Source organism: Lutra lutra, chromosome 5, assembly GCF_902655055.1.
Source record: "Lutra lutra chromosome 5, mLutLut1.2, whole genome shotgun sequence".
Classification (NCBI taxonomy): domain Eukaryota; kingdom Metazoa; phylum Chordata; class Mammalia; order Carnivora; family Mustelidae; genus Lutra; species Lutra lutra.
This window is the reverse complement of record NC_062282.1, coordinates 90339166-90362347: the sequence shown is the minus strand read 5'-3', so window position 1 is coordinate 90362347 and position 23182 is coordinate 90339166. Positions and strand designations below refer to the sequence as shown.

Sequence of the window (23182 nt, the reverse complement as noted above, 5' to 3'; positions counted from 1 at the left end):
TTATGGCACAGGTATATTGCAGACATTCTTATCTTCAGTTATTAAGGTAAAACTATAACTTGAAGTTTTAGAAGGCTGTAAAGGGTTGTCATGAGAATCACATTAACATAATTGCTGTGGATTCTGCAGCAGCAATTTTTAATTTTAATTTCTTTCCTCTTTGCTATTCAGATAAGTAAGAGGTAGGTGTAGATGATTAATCTACAGAGTCTGTTTTGCAAAACTTACAAATGGCTCTTTGAGAAACAAAGTCTTTAAGGACACAGTACTGAGCTATTTCTTGCTTAAGGATAAAATATGGTACAGGTGCAGGTGTGGCTAGCTGGGAGTCAGCAGGTGTCTATATATGAGCTCATTTCTTCCCTTAACCCTGGGAAATACACAAATTTTCACCACCCTTCTTCAGCCTCTGCCATCGGTACAGCCAAATGCTATGATGATTTCATGCTCAGAAAACAACCCAAAGGCTAACGAACATCTCTCGTGGTTGGCGGTGAGAACCACTGCTATGAATAACAATCTACACAAAAAGGAGTTTATGACAACTCTTTTGGCTTCATATAAAAAAAATGTGTCTGATGTTTCAGAGCAATAACATATCTTCAGATATGTTATTGACTCCTGAATTGTACTTCTTAATGATAGATTCAGTGACACCACCTGCCAAATGAAAGGGTGTAGGGAGGGAGGGCATAATTAATGCAAAGGCAGTTAGTAATCGGATACATATTGTTTACATATGGGGTCCCTGAGTGGCTTTGTTGGTTAAGCCTCTGACTCTTGATTTCAGCTCGGGTTATGATCTCAGGGTCATGAAATCAAGATTCTCTTTCTCCCTCTTAAGATTCTTTCTCCCTCTCCTTCTGCCCTTCCTCCTAAACCCCCTCTGCTGTGGCTCTCACTCTCTCTAAAAAGAAAAAAAAAAAAAGCATATTGTTTACATAAAATTCAGCATCTAGATAAGAATAAGATATTAAATGTATATGACCCTTAGAATATGCTTCTATGTTGAAAAAATTCTTAGAATTCAGTACATTTTTAATAAGCTCTATTTTTATTATTTTAATCCTATTTGAGCAGCAGCAAAAATATCCATGCCTCCTGTTTAGTGACTTTTCTGAAAATAATAGGTGATCTCAGGGTATTTCCAACTGTAATACCAAGGAGATCATCAAACTCATCATCCAGCTTAATTAATGACTTAATTAATAAGAAACATTAATTGATTGCCTCCAGTGAGCTAGGCATATTTACCCTAAAGAACAAAAAATACTATTGGAGGGCTTAGACTATAGGTTGGTACATAACTGGGTTTTTGTGACCTAAATGTGGTTGTAGTGCATACTCTTCTCTACCAACCGGATAGAACAATTGTGAAAAAATAAATGTGTGTAAAATACAAAATGTGTGCTCGCTTCAGCAGCACATATACTAAAATTGGAACAAAATACAAAATGTTATGGTAAGTCCATCAAGGCATTTTTCAAAAGACAAATAAGCCTTATCATTTAAGGATTGTGGAATCTTAAAAAAGCAAGATTAGAAAATATTTTTAATAAATAATTCTTAAGATGTAGACTAAAGATCACATTTAGGTTTTTGGAGCAGGAAACAATAAAAGCACATACATTCATAGGCTCTCAAAATGCATCCATTCCTGACTTCATTTTGGTATTTTAGCTCACTGCTCATTAAAGCTATTACCTTAATTTATTCAATCAAAATATTGATTCTATTCTCATGCTGCAAATAACTTGTGACATGATTTGGATCTTAATATGTTTTTACTACTGTAAGTTAAACAAAATAATGTTCATCCTTTCACCCTTCAAATTGTAATGTTTGTATCGTGTTTTTACTTTAGTTTAGAGGGTTTTTATAAAATTGTTTGTTTCTGTTTTTGCAAACTGCAATCTTGAAGTTTGTTTAACCAAAATTTATACAATAGACTCTCCAGATGAAGAAGTTAATAAGTCACCCATTTGTTCTGTAAAGGAATAGCCATTAAATAACCAAGTCCCCAGTTCCATGTTACCATTTTGCTTTGAGTGTTTGAGATAAGGGAAGCTCACCTCAGTGAATTCTTCAGAATCCAGCTGTGACTTTATTCAACAAGTATTATTTTAATACATTAGCAGACCAAAATAAAGTCACTAGCCTTTAGTTAAACAAATTACTTTATTTTGGAATGCCATAAGGAATCCATGACTAAGAAAGTAATCTAACTGATTTTGTAGAGACTATTGCTGGAAACCTTGTTTTCCAACTAACCCTGAAATCAGACTTCATTTTATTTTTCATTTTTTTTTTAGACTTTATTTTAAAAGAAAATTCACAAGTTTATGTTTCAAAGCTATGAGATGTAATTCTATCTAAAGATACAGAGGACGTGACAACAAACTACCCAGATGCTTTCGGCTGTATTTGTTTTCTATTGCTGATGACAAATTACCACAAAATTAGCAGCTTAAAACAGTCCCTTTGTTTCTTTTTCTTTTTCTTTTTTCCCCTCTTTCTTTTATTTCCCCTTTTCTTTTTTTCTTTTCTTTTCTTTTCTTTCCTTCTTTTTTCCCCCCTTCCTTCCTTTCTGCATCTCACAGTTTTTAGGTACAAAATCTAGGTTGTCTAGGCTGGTCTATGCTCAGTATCTCATAGGGCTGAAACTAAGATCTTGGCCAGCTGTATCTTGTCTGCTCCTCAAGGTCATCTTCCAGATTTATTCCCGTCATTGGAAGAATTTAGTTCTAGTAGTCATAGGACTGTAGTCCCTATTTCCTTGCTGGCTGTTGGCTGGGGTACCCCTGATGTAGGGGGCACTCAAGTGCTTGCCCGGGTGGTCATCTCCAAGTCAGCATTGAAAAACCACCCTCATGCCAGATCTCTCTCTCTCTTTTTTTTTTTTTTTTAAGATTTTATTTATTTGACAGAGAGAGAGCGAGATCACAAGTAGGCAGAGAGGCAGGCAGAGAGAGAGAGGGAAGCAGGCTCCCGGCTGAGCAGAGAGCCTGATGTGGGGCTCGATCCCAGGACCCTGAGATCATGACCTGAGCCGAAGGCAGAGGCTTTAACCCACTGAGCCACTCAGGCGCCCCCATGCCAGATCTCTTATACATACCTAATCACTCTGACTTCCTCCTCTGCTTTCAGCCAAAGAAAAATGTCTCCTTTCAAGGAGCTCAGGTGCTTAGGCTAGACATACCCCCCAAAATCTAGTGTAATAATCAACTGATTAGTAAACTTAATCACAGCTATGAACATTCCCTTTTTCATTTACTTTAATTATGCCATATAACCAGGGCCGAAGGTAATGGGGCCATCTTAGGATTCTGCATCAGCCAACATAATTTTTGTGGAGAAATTTAAACAATGTGAAGAGCATAAAAGGAGGAATGACTAACCCTTAGCATGTAAATGCTAAGACACATAATAATAATAGCCACAAAATTTGGCTTAATGATGATCTTTTAAGATTATAATGTAGGGATCAGAACTGATACAGCAATCCAACAATAAGGACTTAAATGAATACTGAGGGTTTTATTATTTTAGAAATGAAGAACTACCAAGTAAAATGAAGAAATGACCGGGTAATTGAAATAATTCTTAACTATAAGATACAAACTAAATGTCCTGATGATAGGATCAGGTGGCAGAGGCCATATAACATTTCTATGCAGCAATCCACTTGGGCACTTTAGGTTGCTGCTATTAAAGCTGAACGCTACTATATGGGTGCCACCACTTACCCAGGACTTCCTATTTCACCCCTACCTAGGGTCATGCTTGCACATTGCTGTACCGCTCCTACACTCTGTAAGGAAGTTAGAAGAGATGAGAAAGGAAAGAAAAGAGAATGGCGGGGGGACAAGTGGCTTTGAAAGAGAATTTGGGGGTTTTGGTTTTCTCAGTGAGAATTTGTAGATGGAACAGAATCCTTGTGGGCAGGGATAGTGCGTGTGAGGGAAGGGAGAAATAGACTGAAGATGCCAAGGAAGGAGGAAGAGAACGTTCCAAAGCATGACAGTGTGGATGGAAGCAAGAGAAAGGTCTTGAAAGATAAAAAGGGGAAAGAATTAAGAGTCTTCATGGATCAATTTGCTTTGGAAAAAGAGGTGTTATTTTTCTGAAATGCAGAAAAAGGAAAGAGGATGAATGGTAGTTTCAGATGAGAGATGTCAAGTCAGTTCATGTAAGGTGGGTTTTATCCTTTCATTGTAATGAGAAAATTTTCACATATTTTCTTTTCTATAAAGTGACAAAAAAATGGTAGGGCAAATAGAACAAGTCAAATAATGTTTATGAGTATTAAACGATGTAATACATGTTACATGCTTGGAATAGGGCATGTCACATTATTAATATTCAGAAATGTTATCTATTTTTAGTATTATTGTCATTATTTCCTATGACTAAAGAAAAAATGAGGTAAAGTTGCAACTTAAAAATAGTAAAAAGGTATTTAGTAACTTTTTGAATAATAGTATTGCTCTAAAACATTGAGCCCCTGGCAGACAAAATTAGCATTGTTCATGGAGCATCCAGTCACTGTGGTTAGTCTTTTTTCTAACAATGCTTAACATTCTCATTCTGGAAGGTATAGAGAAAGCAATGGGCATCAAGGTTTTTAAAAAGTCAGAGGTAGGAGCTCTGGGATTGGGTTGTTTTCCTGAGAATGAAGTTCAGAGTGAACTAGGAGGTTTAAAATAGTACATTGAGTCAGAGATGGAAATCCTGGCAGTATTTCAAATTTTAAAATTTCAAAAATTGAAAAGTACTTTATTTATTTATTTTTTTAAAGATTTATTTATTTGACAGACAGAGATCACAAGTAGGCAGAGAGGCTGACAGATAGAGGGGAGAAGCAGGCTCCCTGCCAAGCAGTAAGCCCAATGCAGGGCTCGATCCCAGGACCCCGGGATCATGACCTGAGCTGAAGGCAGAGGCTTTAACCCACTGAGCCACCCAGGTGCCCCGAAAAGTATTTTAAAATACCCACAATACCTGAAGGAAAAGAGGGATAAGTATAGAGTTTAAAGTATTAGAAAGCAGAGTTCAAGATGACCATCTCCATGACTTTGGCTCTCCAAAGTAAAGTGGAGCTGAATATGAAAAAAAAACACCACCGTGATAAAGATTGTGACTAAGGGTGACATTACAAGCAGGGACAAAAGGGACAATTGTGACTCATGGATAAGATTCTTATGCAGCTGGTAGAAGGAGGTTCTGGATATCAGAAAATAACAGATGGTTTGGACCTCAAAGCAGGCATCGGTAGTTGGAAGAAGATGGTAGGTCAAAAGGGCAGTGGAGAAATACTAATACAAAGGAGGCAAATAATTATATTTTTGAGAACTGCAGGAGAAGTAGTGTCCACTTAATAGACCCCAAGGATGCTGAATCTGGAATTCCAGAACTGCACTAACCAGTATGTGTAATGGTTAGCCACATCTGACCTTTTAAAGTTCAAATAAAGTAAAATATTTCATTTCTCAGTTCAAATTCTCAACAGCCATTGTAGTTCAATATGTTGGCTAGTACCTATTTTAGAACATTTCTATCACCATAAAACATGAGCTGGGATTGGAAAAAAATGGAAAAAAAAATTCCAATGGATAGTGCCATACTGGAGGTACAGAGTAAGTTAGAGTGCAGGGTCTTACAGAACGTTTTGGAGCAGAAGAAAACTATACCTAATGAGGATATAAATGAGGACATTCTGTCTGTATTTGACAATTTTGAAATATTCTTTTATTATTTTAGCACTTCTAAAATTAATATGACTCATATAGTAGATGTGCTCTTTTAAAAAAGTAGGGATTTTTTTCCTCTGAAAAACTTAACAAATTTATGATGCATCTCACAATCAGTGGCATCTTAATATCAGTGAAACATGGTAACAACAAAACTAAGGGATTTTCATCTTGGGTAGTGATCTCAGAGATAGAGTCAGGAGTGTTGGCAAGAGGATTGGAGAGATATGTGGTAATGGAAATTGAGCTAAATTTAGAAATTACTAGCCCTAAGGCACCAGTTGGAACTTTGTAGTAATGAGGTATTGGTGACAGTTTAAAGTACGTTCTCAGGTTCCTAGTATCTGATTCAAGATTCTTAGTACTCCTATTGACCGAAAATTGGATTGATGGAGTCTCAGGGTAATGATTTCATTCATTATAAAGAATTCTCTTGGATGGTGTTGAGCTAGCTTTGACAACTAACTATAGCATGGCTTCCTTAAGATTGGATGTGAGAGATTGGGAGAGAGAAGAGTTGAAGGGTTACCCCTTTTCTTTGGGTGGAGAAAACCTGTAGAAAGGGAGAGAAACAGAAGTATGTCCAAAACAAATGAAAAGCCATTGTGATACTTAAGATAGATGGCTATACATCAGGATTTAGACTTGAGACCTAAACTTGGATAGAAATGAGCTACATAGTCCCAGTCTCAGCAGAGTCAGATTGGAACTGAATGTTTTTGTTTACTTCCTCTGTTTGTTGGTTTGTTGATGCTATAATAACTCTACCATGACTTTTTATAGAAAATTAGGATTCCAACCTTTTAAATTTATCCATGTGGTTATTGACACTTACTATAATACTTTTTCTCCCCTGGAATGTTTGTTTTCTCTTGAAACATTTATGTATATGTATAAGTATATCCATATATGTTTGTGTGTATACATATACATATATATAAATACAGTATAGCAGAAGGAATTCTGTTTCCTGAGTGAAAATATCCAGTTTTGAGCTTAGACTCCAGCATACTAATTAATTTCAGATTTAAGTTCAAGCATGTTTCATCTTTTGAAGTTATAGGTCATTTTCTTTCTTTTTTTTTTCCCCAAGTCTTTATGTTTTTAGATCACTTTTAGGTTTATAACAAATTGAGAGGAAGGTACAGAGATTTCCTCCTATCTCCTACCCTCACACACGAACAGTCTCTTTCATTATCAGTGTTATTTAGCAGGATGGTACATTGTTCACCAAGGACAAACCTACATTCACACTAGTTTACCTTAGGGTTCACTCCTGGTGGTGTACATTTGTTGGGTTTAGACAAATGTATATTGATATATAGTCATTATTCTCATATTATACACAGTATTTTTACTGTCCTAAGAATCCTTTGTTTGGCTTCCACTTTCATACAGCTTAATTTAACAACACATCCTATGATTTATTAGGTAGGAAAAAAATAAAATAATTTAGATACCTGAGTCTAAGGAACTCTTCAAAGCCAGACTAGGTAGGGAATATAGGCCTCTAGGATTATGATTGTTTTGTTTATAACAAGATCTTTTACTACCCAAGACCTCTCAGGGTAAAGGTTTCCGCCTCTGTCACTGCAGGCAGAAAAACAGGAAGAAAAATCTCTCTCTGATTTATTCAGCAAGAGACTGCTATGATTTACCTACTGTGATAAAGGATACCCAGTTATTCTTTTGCTGCATCGGTGAATTGAAGCATCATACATGGGTCTAGCTGATTTGCTTTGTGATCATATTTAAAGCCTTAAAACCTGGGTGAGCTCCTATGAAAACCTATAATTCCAGGATACTGAGGTCACCATGGCGACAAAAAGAATTCACCCAGTTTCCTATTCAGTGCATCCTGGATGAAGGTGCTCTCTCCAAGAAACATTAAGAACATCTATTAGTTTATTTGTGAAGCAAAGGGTTATGCTAATTCGCAACCTCTGGAAGGGGTCTGAGTAAATCTCTGTCTCTAGGAGTGAATGGTGTTTGAAACACTAACCAGGGCAGGACCCAGTCTAAAAAGTTAAATCTGAGACAACTCTGAAGTCCGGGATGGGGATTGCAGAGTTGAGTCTGGTCATGTTTTGTAAGGCCAGTGGCTCTAACATGTCTGAGTGAACTTTTAAAAAGACAGAAGTGGAGATATGTTTGAAATCCAAGTCTAGGGAGGAAAAAGGGGGAAAGAGATTATAGAAGGTTTCTCTAGGTTCCTATAAGAAAAAAGTTTAACAAGGTGCTTGGGTGGCTCAGTTGATTAAGCAACTACCTTCAGCTCAGGTCATGATCCTGGAGTCCTGGGATCGAGTCCTGCATCAGGCTCCCAGCTTCATGGGGAGTCTGCTTCTCCCTCTGACCTTCTCCCGTCTCATGCTCTAACTCTCTCTCTCTCTCTCTCTCGCAAATAAATAAATAAAATCTTAAAAAAAAAAAAGAAGTATAACAATACTATCCGAGTTTGCATTTATCTTTTAATATAAACCACAAAATATTAAAGAACTCTTGGAAATCTTTGTTACTTCTCCAATGCTGGCTATTTTGCCATTTCCTTCATTTCCCTTAATGTTTTCCTAAGTAAGAGTTTTAAAACCAAAAGGATCCATCTTGCATGCAGTCCATCATTTTGAGTGACTTTGGAATCCAGTTAGACAGAAGGCAAGAGCACCTCTCCTGCGGTTCTCATCCTTTGTACCTTTAAAAAATATTCTGGTTTTGTCCTGTCCACAGTGATTCTAATTTCACCAGAGCATGTGCACTGAGGGATTTGGTAGCTCCCAAGTGATTCTAATGCCTGTCTAGGGTGAAAACCAAAGCTGTACTCTCTCATCTTCACCTTCCTCAAATCTGTTGACTTTGGCTTTAGTTCTACTCTGACTACCCCCGCCCCCAACATGTCCACTTTCAAACCCTGTGACCAACCAGAAGTGCTCTAGCCAGCCTTGAAATCTTCAACTCAAATATCCCATACTCCCAACCTGCCCTTCTTTCCTTCTGGCTCTGCCTTTTTTTTTTTTTTTCTCACCATAGTACATACCCTCCCCAATGTCCATCCATCCCACCCCCCCCTCCTCTCCTAGTTCTGCTTATTTTGTTAAAGACCCAGTAGTCTGTTTCAACTGTTGTCTTGCTAAACCCTTCATTGTTATCCTGCTGTCCCCAAATAGGAAAATTAAAGGCCGGGATTATAATACCTATGTGATCTTTCCATTTTTACCCTTATGGTTTCCAGAAAGAATCATAGCTACAAACACTGGTGCCACAGCAAGTTCACGGTCTCTGGTCCCAACACTGCTCAGATCTCCACATGTTTCTGTGGCCATCCTTGTCTCCATTTCTCCTACACTATGACCCTATTCCGTCTGTCGCTTAGAAGCTTCCCTCTCATTTATCTGGGAAAGAACCCTATACCTGTGCCTTGAATCCTACCCCCTTCTGCCTCCTTAGTGGACTTCCTCCTTCACCTGTCACTTCACTTGTATCTCTCATATCACTAGATGTATTGATCATTAACATCAGCATTTTCACAACACAGATGAGCTTGGAGGACATCACACTAAGTGAAATAAACCACACACAGAAAAACAAAGACTGTACAATCTCACTTTTTTTTTAAGATTTTTATTTATTTATTTGACAGACAGAGATCACAAGCAGGCAGAGAGAGAGAGAGGAGGAAGCAGGCTCCCTGCTGAGCAGAGAGCCCGATGTGGGGCTTGATCCCAGGACCCTGGAATCATGACCTGAGCCAAAGGCAGAGGCTTTAACCCACTGAGCCACCCAGGTTCCCTACAATCTCACTTTTATGTGGAATATTAAAAAAGAAAAAAGCTGAACTCATAGTAATAATAGAATGGTGGTTATCAGAGGCTGTGTAGTAGGGGAAAGGGAGAAAGATACTGATTAAAGAGTACAAATTTTCACTTAAAGTAAGTTCTGGAGACCTAATGCACATCATGGTCACTATAGTTAATAATAATGTATATTTGAAATTTATTAAGAGTAGATCTCGAGTATTCTCACCACACTCACAAAAAATGGTAACTCTGGGGTGCCTGGGTGGCTCAGTGGGTTAAAGCCTCTGTCTTTGGCTCAGGTCATGATCTCAGGGTCCTGGGATCGAGCCCCACATCGGGCTCTCTGCTTAGTAGGGAGCCTGCTTCCCCACCTCTCTCTCTGCCTGCCTCTCTGCCTATTTGTGATCTCTGTCATATAAATAAATAAAAATCTTTAAAAAAAAAGGTAACTCTGTGAGGTGATAGATATGTTAATTAGCTTGATTGTGGTAATCATTTAACTAAACCTCAGAACCTCACATTTATACTTTATATATAATTTTTATTTGTCAGTCATACTTTAGTAAAGCTGGAAAAAATTTTTTTAAAGATTTTATTTATTTATTTGACACAGAGAGAGAGAGAGATGGTATGGAAACTGCAGCCTGCTCTCCATGCTAACCATCTGAAGCAGAATTACTAGACGGGGATAGGGCTGAGGAACTTGCATTTTGCAAAACCTCAACAGATGATTTCAAGAACTTAAGAACCAGCTTTTAGTCTTCCATTTTCTTTTTTTCAATTTTTATTTATTTATTTGACAGAGAGAGATCACAAGTAGGCAGAGGCAGGCAGAGAGAGAGAGTGGTGGAAGCAGGCTCCCTGCTGAGCAGAGAGCCTGATGTGGGACTCAATCTCTGGACCCCGAGATCATGACCTGAGCTCAAGGCAGAGGCTTTAACCCACTGAGCCACCCAGGTGCCCTAGTCTTCCACTTGCATCTGGCTCTCTCCCCTGAATATGAAATTCATTTTCTAGATTTGTCTCCATAGCATCTCCAAACTCGGTATGTCCAAGACTGCCTTCCTGCCTCCAGCCCCTTCTTGTCATATCCACCTCTACTCCTTGCCCTGTGTTTCTAGCTCAGTGAATGAGATCAATCTTAACAAAATCTTCCAAGCCAGAAATTTGGTCATTACTTTTGAATATTTTCTCCACTTTATCCCCCATGTCCGATAAGTTTTCAGGTCATAATCTGTTCCATCTCTAGTATTCTCCAGGGTGATCCTTTGCTTTCCATACACACGGGTACTACCTCAGGCTAAGCCATCATCATCTCTCTTCTGAAATACTACAACAAACTGGGTCCTCTGTTTTCAGTCTTGTTTACTTCTGTCCTCTATTCTATTCCTCACACAACACTCAGTTTATTTATTTCTAAAAGGTAAAATATGTATTTTCTGCTTAAATTTGCACACTGTATGCAATGCTGGTCACAGTTCTCACAGTTCAGCGAACCCTTGTCTTGAGTGTTCATTGTGCCCTGTTGTCACTGGGAAGTGCAGGCCTTTTTTGCTCTTTGTGCCTGGAGCACCTCTTTCCCTTGGCCCAACTCTCCCACTTTCCACTCTGGCCTCAGCCTCAGTAACCCCTCTTTATAGTCTAGCTTATATGCCATTTTCCAAAAAGACTGTTGCCTAAACCTGCAGGTTGGACTCGGGAATACTGCTTACATATTCTTCTATCACAAGACTTCTTACAGTAGAGGACTGTACTCTACTTAATGATTTACTTCTCTCTCCCACCAGACTTAATGTTCCTTAAGTGCGGAGACTTATTTATTGCACAGTATTTTTTTTTTTTGCATGACACAGAAAACTCCCAATGACTGTTGAAGAAAGGAGATGAGAAGGTGCATTTAGAAATTCTAGCAGAACAAACAAACAAAAAATAAAATAGGAAGTCATGGTAAAGAGAGGTTTAAAGAGGCTCAGAAGCTACAAGTAGGATGAGCTGAGCAACTTGAATAGAGGTTATTGCTTGGTGGAGAGCATTTCATCAGCACAGTAAGAATTGAGGCCAGAATGCAGGAAATTGGGGTTCGATGGCTTATTTGTTTGCTAGGGCTGCTGGAGCAGGGTGCCACAAACCGAGCGATATGAAGGGCAGAAGTGTATTGCTTCACAGTTGTGGAGTTGAAAAATCCAAGCTCTAGGTGTTGGCAGGGTCTGCTCTCTCTGAAGGTGCTAGAAAAGGATTCTTCTCTAGCTTCTGGCAGCATAACTTCAGTCTTCACGTGGCATCCTCCCTGTTCACATGCCTGTCTCTTCACATGCTGTTCGCTTGGTAAGAACTACAGGTGTACTGGATAGACGCCCACCCTAATCTCTTCCAGGGTGGCCTCATCTTAACTCCTTGCACATGCAGTAACCCGATTTCCAAGGAAGGTAGTGTTCTTAGATACTGGGAATTAGAACTTCAGTGCATAAATTTTGGGGAGACACAACTCAATCCATAACAAGTGGGAATTGAAGAATAATTTCCAGACTCTTTGGTTTATTCAGAGCTCTGTGATCAAACATTCATAGATCAATACCAGCTTTTAATCTCCTATTTAAGAGTCTGCATTATAGCATTATGTCTGTTGTGGTGGCCATGGAAGAGAAGTACGTAAATGACTTTTGCTGCGCAAGGCTGCAACACTGATTTCCAAGCTGTGCTCTCCACAGTTGGACATAGCGGACAAGGAGGTCCTCAGCCATGGCAACTCTTGAGCGAAATCACCCACATGCAAAGAAGGTTTGAAATCTACCCATCTAAAATACAGCTTCTAGGCATGTTCGAGGGTATATTTTTAGTCATCCTGTTGATAGAAAATCAGAACACTAACACAATCTATACCCTCAGCAGTGGGAGACAAGAAAACCAAGAGATAATTTTTTGAAAGAAAGTGAAAAATATAAGAAAAAGAGAAAACATAAAATGTTATGTCCCTGTATTATCTAGTACTTTAAAATCTTGGATAGATATATCATTATAACATTCAAGTTATACATTTGTAATTTATAGAGTATATATATAGAAGGAGAGTTTCCTACACAAATTTTAGCTCTTGAAAATCATAGAATAGGAAAAATAAAAAAGAATTATAATCTCCATGGGAGCAACATTATACCAAAACCACAAAAGTAGTTCTGTTTGGAATCTGTTGGAAAACTAAATGTTAGATTAATTTCAGCAGTTTACTTTTCATTTTCACAGATAAGATTTGAAAAGACAAGGGCCATTGTCTTTCCATTGATTGGAAACATTGCTAGGGAGCATCTCCCTATTACAGGGACAGGCATCTTGTGACTTGGAAATAGTTTTTCGTAGGTAGCTCTTATTAAATTCAACATGATTTGCCAGTGTAGAAAATTGCTACGTTTGGGCGCCTGGGTGTCTCAGTGGGTTAAGCCGCTGCCTTCGGCTCAGGTCATGATCTCAGGGTCCTGGGATGGAGTCCCGCATCGGGCTCTCTGCTCGGCAGGGGGCCTGCTTCCCTCTCTCTCTCTCTACCTGCCTCTCTGTCTACTTGTGATCTCTCTCTGTCAAATAAACAAATAAAATCTTAAAAAAAAAAAAAAAGAAAAAGAAAATTGCTACGTTATATTTATCACACGGTTATAATTCCTAATGGCTTGAGGAGTCCTAGAGCTGACCACATCAATACTTGGCACATTTTCAAAATGCAGAGAAAGTGCTGAGACTCCAAAATACTGTGCTGAATTCTTTAAAACTGAAAAACAACTGGTTTGTATAAAGTAAAATAAGAATCAAATGGGTGGAAATGACTGCATTTTTGAAATTCCGTTGTAAATTATTGTCTAAAATATTGTTTAAAAAAAAAATCAGCATGTTTGCAAATACATTTGACTTGCCTTGGAAGTTAGCAAGCCTTACTGCTTGGTTCAATATTGAGACAGATTGCGGATGCTTACAGAAAATGTAATTACCTTTTTTAAGCCCCAGCAGGCCATTTTGAGGATTTCTGTGTTAACTTACCAAACATATTGGAAACTTCCCTGGACTCAATTAGATTGGCATAAACTAGATCCTTCCTAAAGTCTTTCAAGAACTGTTTATCTATCTATCCGTCCATCTATCTATCTATCTATTTTTAAAGATTTTATCTTTTTATTTGAGAGAGCACACTAGAGAGGATGAATGGGGGGAGGGAATGAGGGAGAGGGAGAAGCAGATTTCCCACTGAGCAGAGAGCCTAATGAGGGGTTCAATCCCAAGACCCCAGGATCATGACCTGAGTGGAAGGCAGATGCTAAACCTACTAAACCACCCAGGTGCCCCACTATTTATCTCTTTATAAGACCATTTCACCCATAAGATGTTTCACAGTATCAAACACTCAAATGATTCTTAATGGATCAAATATAAATAATTTTTTTAACTGTCTATTGATTTAAAGAATTGGGGGAGGGTAGAACTTCATAAAAAGTTGGAGATACTTCATAAAATCTTAAGTATTTCAAGGATAGAATCCAGTTTAATTCACAAGATAGTCCTTTTTGGGTCTTAGCTAATTAGCTGGTTGAGAGTTTAGAGTGGGCAGTCTGAAGGATTTTAAACTTGCTAAGGTGGCCCACAGACTAAACCAGCAGCAAAACTAGGAGGTCAGGTTGCCCCCAGTTCACAGGGACTGTACTGTTAAAGAGCTCCCTTTTCTCACAACTGAAGGTCACATGAAGACCGGTGTCATCCAGACAAACATGGGCACTTCTGGTCACTTTTATCCTGTTTAGAATATGCTGACTGAGTCTGAAAGTGAGTATCTTGAAAATATTGAGGGGTCAGCAAAGCATACTTGACTCCCTGCCAAAATGCTTTCACTAAGGTATGTTGTAGCCAAGAGTAGTAGTTCATGGGGAATTTAATCCATGAGCTTTTGATTCATTTACACTAGACTCATCAAAATGTCATAGATTATTGAATGTCCAAGAAACTTTAAAGTTTATGAGGCCATTTAAGGTTTTCATCTCTGAACCAGAAAATCACAGTGTACCAGGAATACTGAGAATTTAAACATACTGGGGGTCAATTTCATTTTGACTAGTAGATCCTAGGAAGCCCTGGAGTTGACTCATAATTTCTGAAGTCTAAATGCTATTCTAACATTTATACGTACTAATGATACCCAGACAAGGAGGGCAGGGATAGAATAAGAATGTTCAATATTAAAAATATCCCAAACCCACATTTAAATAACTCAGTTTAATTGAGTATCTGCACCAAGGCCCGAGGATGTGTGGATTTAAAGATAAATTCCTTCCAAGTGAGTGGAAAACAACTGGGTCTTTAAAAATTTTCATCCATCAAAAGAAAGTCACATTGAATTAATCCTTTGACGTTCTGTAATATTCTGGAGTGTTTGGTGGTTTTGGGTTTTTTTGTAAATGCTTTAAAATACATAACCTCATCTGATTAAGTCAATGGGACTGGTATTATGATGCCTATTTGTAAAAGGAGGAAATGGAATTATGTGTAACTTTGAATGTTGTTGCTTTGGTTGCATATTATACTTGATTTTATAGCTCTGAGCTGTGATGTATGCAATAAGGCCTCTATCCCACCTACCTCTACTTTATCTTAATCTGTCTTTCCCACACTTGCAAGAAATCTGTGGGGTTTTTAGTAAAAAAAAAACAAACAAACAAAAACGTAATTCCTGTTAAAACACAAAACTTGGGTATGATAATTGGCATAACATTCCATTCTGGTTTTTCTTCAAAAATAAGATGCACACTGCCGCGTGATTGCCTTCCTCCCTAATTCTACATATTTGCATTTTAAAATTGTCTTTTCCTGTGGAGTAGTGTAAGCGTAGAGCAGTCTTTGGGGTACCTGGGTGGTTCAGTCCTTGGGTGTCTGCCTTCGGCTTGGGTCATGATTGCAGGGCCTTGGGATCCAGTCCTGTGTCAGGCTCCCTCCTCAGCAGGGAGTCTGCCTCTCCCTTTCCCTCTGCTGCTCCTCGCTGCTTGTGCACACACACACACACACACACACACACTCTCTCAGTCTTAAATAAATTAATGAAATCTTTTAAAAAAAAATGTGTAGAGTAGTCTTTGAACTATGTACTCCATAGTCAGGTCAGTCCCATCAGGGCAGAGACTAAGAAATGGGCCAACACCTGTTTAAATTATGTAGTTGCCTAAAAGTAAGTTTAACTTGTGCAAGTATGTTGCAAAATGTAAATGGAGAACTTTTTTCTCCCTTAATAAACTATAGCTCAAATCATTCATGTTTAAAAAAATTGAGCCAAGGATTAAGATAACTTCTGCTATATGACATTATTAACATAAATTGATATCTCCTTAATACAGTTTCATTTTGATAATTTATAGTCAGTTAAGCTTGTAGATTTCATAATTTCTGGCATTTCTTCCTTACTCTTTTTTTTTTTTTAAAGATTTTATTTATTTATTTGACAGAGATCACAAGTAGGCAGAGAGGCAAGCAGAGAGAGAGGAAGGGAAGCAGGCTCCCTGCCGAGCAGAGAGCCCGATGCGGGGCTCGATCCCAGGACCCTGGGATCATGACCTGAGCCGAAGGCAGCGGCTTAACCCACTGAGCCACCCAGGCGCCCCATCTTCCTTACCCTTTTGTTTCTTTTTTATAGGTTACCTGACTCTCCAAAATTTGCAACTCCAGTTAATGTTAATTCAGATGAAATTTTATTGGAAACTATATCGAATCCTGTGATCAAATAAAACTTGCAAAGCAGGTGTCTTTATGCTGATGCTCAGGAACATTCAGAGAATACTCTCTTCACTAGTGTTTCAGGGCCGCTTGTTCTCCTGAATTTCCTCCTTCTGCCTTGGCCTCTCCTCATTCTCCTTTGTTGCTTCCTCCTCAGCTCTTCAAAAATCTTAGCATTAGTATGTCTCCACCTTAGTCTGTGAACTCTTCCATACTCTTTCTATGTATCTCCTGTATGACCTCATCTGATCGCACAGTCTGAAGATTTGTATGCCATTGGCAAATTTCTACCACCCATCCTGACCTCTCTCCTGAAATCAGACTTTAATATTCTACTGCCTACCTGCCATTTCCACCTGGTTGTCTACTGTCTACCTGAAACCTAACATGGCCCAAAACAAAGTCTTGTTCTCCCCTGCCAAAGCACTCCTTCAGTGGATTCCTCATCTCAGGCCAAACTCTGCAGTTACCTTTGGCTCTTCCCGCTTTCCACCCCCCACCTTCCCCATCCAATCCAGTGAGCGACTCCAGCCAGCTCTCTTTTCAAATAGAACTCAGAATCTGGCCAATTCTGACCCCCTCCACAGCTTCCAGCTTGCTCCTGGCCACCGTTCTTTCTCACCTGGATTACAAGACAACTGTCCCTGACCAGCGTCCCTGCTACCCGGCTTTAGTCACTTCATTTTGTTCTCCGCACATCTGCAGAGTGGCACTTCCACCTCCTGGGTCATGGTAGGTTACTCCTATGCCCAGAACCCCTTAGTAACCTCCGATCTTCATAAAAATTAAAGTCATCATAGGGCATCTGTGTGACACAGTCGGTTAAGCGCCCGACTCTTGGTGTGGGCTCAGGTTGTGATCTGAAGATCAAGCCCTACACGAGGCTTCCTGCTGGAAGACTCTGTCTCTGTCTTCCTCTGCCCCTTCTCTCCCCCACCATGTCAAATAAATAAATCTTAAAAATCAATTAAAATTCTCACAATAACCTACCACCTGTGGGTTTCTGCTGCCTCTAATTCAGCTCATACTACTGCTTTGGAACACTGACTTCCTTCTTTTTTACCAGCTCTCAAAGCATAGTCCTGTTTCAGGGGTTCTATTTTTGTATGTTACTTTGGGCCAGAACCTGTATCTCCCCAAGACCCCTTTTTTGACTTCCTCACATCTCTCGTTCCTTATTCAAGTATCTTCCTGGTGAGGCCTTCCCTGTCCATCCTTTTTGGTATTTATATCCACATAATCCCTATTCCTGGAGTTCTCCATCTCTCTTTCTTTTTAATTTTCTCCCTAGACCTTATTACTATATTAGTGTCTTTAGATTTTAGTCATTTTGTTGATTTTTCTGACCCTCCTCCAGCTAGAATGAAAGCCCCCTAGTCTATTTTATAGGTCACTGCTATATCCCCAACCTCTTGACTAGTTCCTGGAACAGGGGGGTAGTCAATAAATATTTGTTGAGTGAAAAATAAATGATGACTTCCCATCTTCCTCTCCTTAAGTAGAAGCAGGAACTATAAAAATATGAAAATATAATCTAAATTATTAGATAATCATACTTACTCATATTCATGTGTAAATATAATAATCCAACTTGGTTGTTGGGATAGGTAAAAAAGTTATAAGACCATGCACTTTTAAGAGCTTGATCAAATACTATTTTTTCCAAATCTTTAAAAAACAAAAACAAACAAACAAAAAAACCTGGCAATCAAGAAATCAGAATTATATTGAATAGTTGTTTCTGGGTCATTAAGGAACTTGACTGTGCCGTTGCTCCCAAAGCACTAAATATAGCTGATATCGAACCAAAGGTCCTTCATGATCCTTGAAACTTCTTTGAATTTCTAAAGAAATATTCAGCTTATGGGAAGAAGTTTTAATGAGACATTGTACTGTTCAGGAGAGAAGAAATCATAGTTTCTGACCTCAGGGGCATTGGTGAAATAATAGAGCAAAAGCTCTAGGGAAATTAGTTTTTAGGAAGTAGAATCGGGTAGCTCACTGCACATTCTAAATAGCATCAGAGTGAAAATGACAGTCTGGCTGATTGGGTTTAGTGATGTGGATAGATTTGGCTGCTGTGTCATCCAAAGTAGAGTGAAAATCCCCACATAGCAACAAGATCTTAAAAAGGTACAAAGACTAATGGGCAACAATTGGTTCTAGGACTTCATTTAAGTGAGAAGAGCTGGTAGGCCAAAGAGGGACCAGGACAATTCCAGTACTAGAATTTTCATCAATGAAGACAGACAATTTTAAATTTATTCTTGTACCTATCCTGATTTTTGTTCGGTCCACAAATATTTATGGAGCATCTGTTGTGTACCAGGTCCTGTGCCAGGGAGGGTGACCATGGTAGAAACATTCCCTGCCTTCATGCAGCGTCTCTCCTAGTTGAGGTAAAAGGCATGCAGCAGACAGATGAATATATAAGTGCAAATTGTGGCGAGAGCTAGAAGGGACTAGTAGAAGGGAAGGGTACCAGTAAAGAGGACAACAACCGTGCATGTGAAAACAGGTTGTCATTGAAGGCTCAGTAATGGAATATTTGGTGTACTATGTACGACAGTCCTCTATAAGGATGTGCAGATTAATGGTCTAGGTCCCACTTTTTCACACTTTCTGAGACATGATATACCCCTAGCCCCCGTTTTCCTCTACTGATACTTTGTTTTTCTTCACTGAGTCCCCACCCTCTGCTATTATCAAGCCTCTCCTGTTCTGAAACAAACACATCACATTTGAATTCTTTTTCCCAGCCTTCCTAATTTCATTTCCTCATGACTAAAAGCCTCCCTTAGTTCCCTCCTTCCCACTTGTTGATTCTTTGTCTGAGGGGCACCTGGGTGGCTCAGTCAGTTGGGTATCTGATTCTTGGTTTTGGCTCAGGTCATGATCTCAGCCTCCTGAGATCAAGCCCCGCATCAGGCTCTGGACTCAGTGCTGAGTCTGCTTGTCCCTCTCCCTCTCATCCTCCCTGCTGTGCCTCTCTCTTGAATAAATAAGTAAGATCTTTAAATGAGTTTCTGAGACATAGATCTAGCAAGAAAGCTAATGCACATATACCCAAGGTTTTGATTCAGCTGAACTACTTATATCTTTGCTTCAAGTATCCATGTCTTTTTATACTAAGCTACTGCATCTTAAAATAATGACTAAGTTATTGTGTTATTTATATACTGTCTCACCAGAGATGGCAGTGGAGAACAGATTAAATTGTTCTAAACTATAATGAGGCTTTTGCCAAAAAGTTTTAAATTTTTAGGTTGAGACCTGATCAAGGTAGAACCATGTATTGACATATGACACAGGTTAGATGTGGAATGGATTACTGTAATGTGTAAATAATAAATTAATAACTGCATTAATAATATATGAAAAGGAGTAGGTTTTTAGATGTTTATTCTCCAAGCCAGTGGGCATACAATAGGTCACATTCAAATGAATGTTCCGTTTGCAGAAGGAGTATGTCTGCTCACTCGTTTTATATCCCAGAGACTCACCCAGTCTCTCATGCATGCTTTTCCAAGACTCTCAGGGGCACCTAGCAATCACTTCTACATTGATCTGCCTGGGATACCACTTTGTAACTGGCCTTTGCTCTACCTGTGACCTCAACCCATGTTCATCGGTGTTCAGACTGCCTGGCAACATTCAGCAACAAGTTTGTTCCAGCTATTAATGCTCCTCTTTTCTTCTAGGATAGTGGCGGGACATTGTTCCCTTGCATGGTGGAAAGGAGATTGCCTTCTTCCTTCTTGATCTCTCAGGATTGACTCACAGCAGTGTTTTTTTGTTGTTGTCTTGTTTTGTTTTAGTGGAAAATGTCTTCCAGTTCTCATACTCAACGCTTTGTCCTTCCAGGAAATGACTGGAAGAGTTCATATTCTTATCACCATGGTCTACCCCAAATTGCTACACCTTTGGGAAACTTTAGGCTTTAAGGCTGGGTCTGGTTATTCATGGTCGATTTCTTCTTTGCCTAGAGTGAATTCTTACCCAGAGACTTAGGTTCTGTTACAGTGAGGATGGTCTAGATCATGCTACAACCAGCAACTCCAGAATCTCAGTTGCTTCACAAAGAGCAGGTTTATTCCTCACTCATGCTGTATGTTCATCATAGGCTGGGAGTGGAAAGAGGAGAGTTCTGTTTTTTACTTAGGGCTGGCTAGTGGGAGACCACACCATTTGGAAAGTGTCAGTCAGTGTGGCAGAGGATAGAGGAAATCATACACCATTTTGTAACGATTTTCCCCTAGAGGAGACATCTATTACTTTTGCTCAGATTTCATTGGGCAGAGTAAGTCAAGTGATCACGCATAATTTCAAAAGACAAGGAAGTGTAATTCTGCGTGTTGCACATGTAGGTATGATTATACCTCCTTCCTTGAATTTTGTTTCTATGATCTTCCTCCCTCTCCTTATCTACCCCTGCCCCTAATGGCATAGCTCTATATGTATAAACTTCAGGCATGTAAATGGTTCATGGTTCCCCCATATTAATTAGTGGCTCTGGCTAAAGGTCTTTCTTGAGTTGCTCACTTGGGTTTCAATCATCTCAGGGCTCAACTTTCTTTAAGGTCACTCAGAAAGTAGTCAGGCCTCAGTTTCTAGCATTGTTGGTTTCTCCATAGTTCCTGCTCGTAGTATGACAGCTTGCATCCCCCTAGAGTGTGAGATCAAAAAGAAAGAGATAATCTCAAAATAGAAGCCAGTCTTTTATAATCTCATTTTGAAAGGAACATATCATTACCTTCTGCCGGATCACCACTGGTACAATGTGGGAGGAGTGACTCCACAAAGATGTGACTATCAAGAAGTGGGTGATTGGGAGCCATCATGGAATCTGGTTACTACTCTCCTTTAAAAAGGATACTCACCTCCCAAGTAAACCATAGCATCAAATAAATGCTTTCTGAATCTCAGCTTTTGCCAAATAGCATACCCAATAAAAAGCAAATATAATTTAGAACTTCTCTTTAGGGGGGGGTCACTTCATTTAGACTAGTGTTGGTCGTCTTCTCTGCAATAAAATGCTTCTTATATCTTATCATTTTCTGTGTCCTCTATCCAAGGACATACATTCACTCTTCCACAGACCATTTGCTTTATTTATAATGTTTTAAATGCCACTTTTAAGTCATTTTTGTTTAGGTGGTTGTACTTTAAATGTAAGCAGACTTAATATATAGCAAATAAGTGCTTGATAGTTTTTCCTGCCCCTTTCTATAGAAGCACGAGCTATGTGAGCTAAGCATGACTTTAAATAGGATGCAGGGAGGAATTAGAAAGAGTGGAATGGTCGCCCAAACCCCACATTAAAATTTATCCTTGTCAGCACTCTGTGATTCCACATTCCACATTCCTTTCGGGTTAATCAAGAAATCATTGAAAAATATTAGAGAGAAAACACAATTTTGTAAGGGGAAGGAAATTCATATATGGAGGAAGGGAATATGTATGGCCAATATGATAACAAATAAGGAAATGAATACGTGAACTTCCACACATTCATGGTTTTACTGAACAAAAGTAGAAAGATTTCTTTGTTAATTGTTCCTACAGAAATAATCTCTGCTGTGCAGGAAACTAGGCGCTACTCCCTGCCTTCTCCTGATATTCAAACAGTTTGACTTACTGAATTCTTCAAATCAGCATCTGATCATTGCACCAGTGAAGTCTCTTGGATTAATTTGGTCAAACTGTACAGTGTGACCAATGCAGACAGTCCGTTAGAAGCACATGGATAGCTTGCTCCGAAGATTCCTTCTGCCTCTATTGTTTCTGCGATTTGGTTGCTTTTATCCTACTATCTTGAATCTCTTATACCCCAAATTATAGTATGCTCACTGTACGCAGAGTATCTCCTCCTACCCGCCTCCTCCTCCTCCCTCCCCCAGTGACATCTCATTTCATTCCCAAGAAAAACATCACCCTCCCATCTAAGCTGGCCGTGTTTACGTTTCTCTGCTCTTTTCCTCTCTCCCCCTGGCATGCTGGTTTAATCAATTTTACCAAATGACTTTCCTGGCAGCTGTAAAAAGAAAACCCAGAGCAAGTTAATAGCAATCTAATACTGTACTTTTTGTCATTTCTCTAAAATGTACAGAAATGTTTGGTCATTGGATTGATTTTTAATGATCTAAATGATCAGATGTCTCAACGCTGCACTGCAGCAGCCTAATAATAAATAGGAAAGGGGAGGGGCTTGGGTACTGGATGCTCACTCAGTGCTAGATGAATAATCCCCAAACACCAGCCAAGGAGGCAATATAAAGTATCAGCCTTTGCCAGATCATGTATTAGCATTTTTAAATACAGACACCTAGCTGTTTTAGTTTTGTGTATGGAGGAACTAATACAAGATGTGTTTGAGGAGGGTTTAGAAAGTCAGTGATAGGGTTAGGAATCAAACTGCAGCCTAATTCTGTGCGTATCTGTTGACATAAGCAGGACGTCAGTGAATTACCTCCCAATATCCCCAAATAGCTTCTTGTCATCTCAAGGATGGAGAAAACATTATTTTTTATCCAAAAGGCAGTAGAACTCCCAAACGTATATGAAATCAATAAATTGTAAAATAAGTCATTTATCTTTTTTCTCTGCGAGAAATAAATATGAGAAAATAAATATGAGGAAAAAATTATATATTACGATCTCACCATAAGATTTATTAACTAGCTGCATAAACTATGGATGACTTGCTTAATTATTCTGTGCTTTGATTTCCTCACTGAAAAATGGACAACTGGTAGTACTGTTCTGGAAGATCACATGTGGAGAAGCAAGCCAAGTGTTTAGCATCTCGTCTGGCACTTGCCAGATATGAAGCTTATGATCATTACCCCAACTAATGTCTCTAGAATGGTACCCCCACCCTCCAGCCATGTCTCAACCTCACAG

General features: G+C 39.0%; 1 protein-coding gene across 3 annotated transcripts in view; it reads left to right on the top strand.

The window, feature by feature from the left end:
• Nucleotides 1-23182, top strand: part of PDE4D (phosphodiesterase 4D) — a 1258413-nt gene that overhangs the window by 650921 nt on the left and 584310 nt on the right. The gene's annotated exons all lie outside the window — the stretch shown is intronic.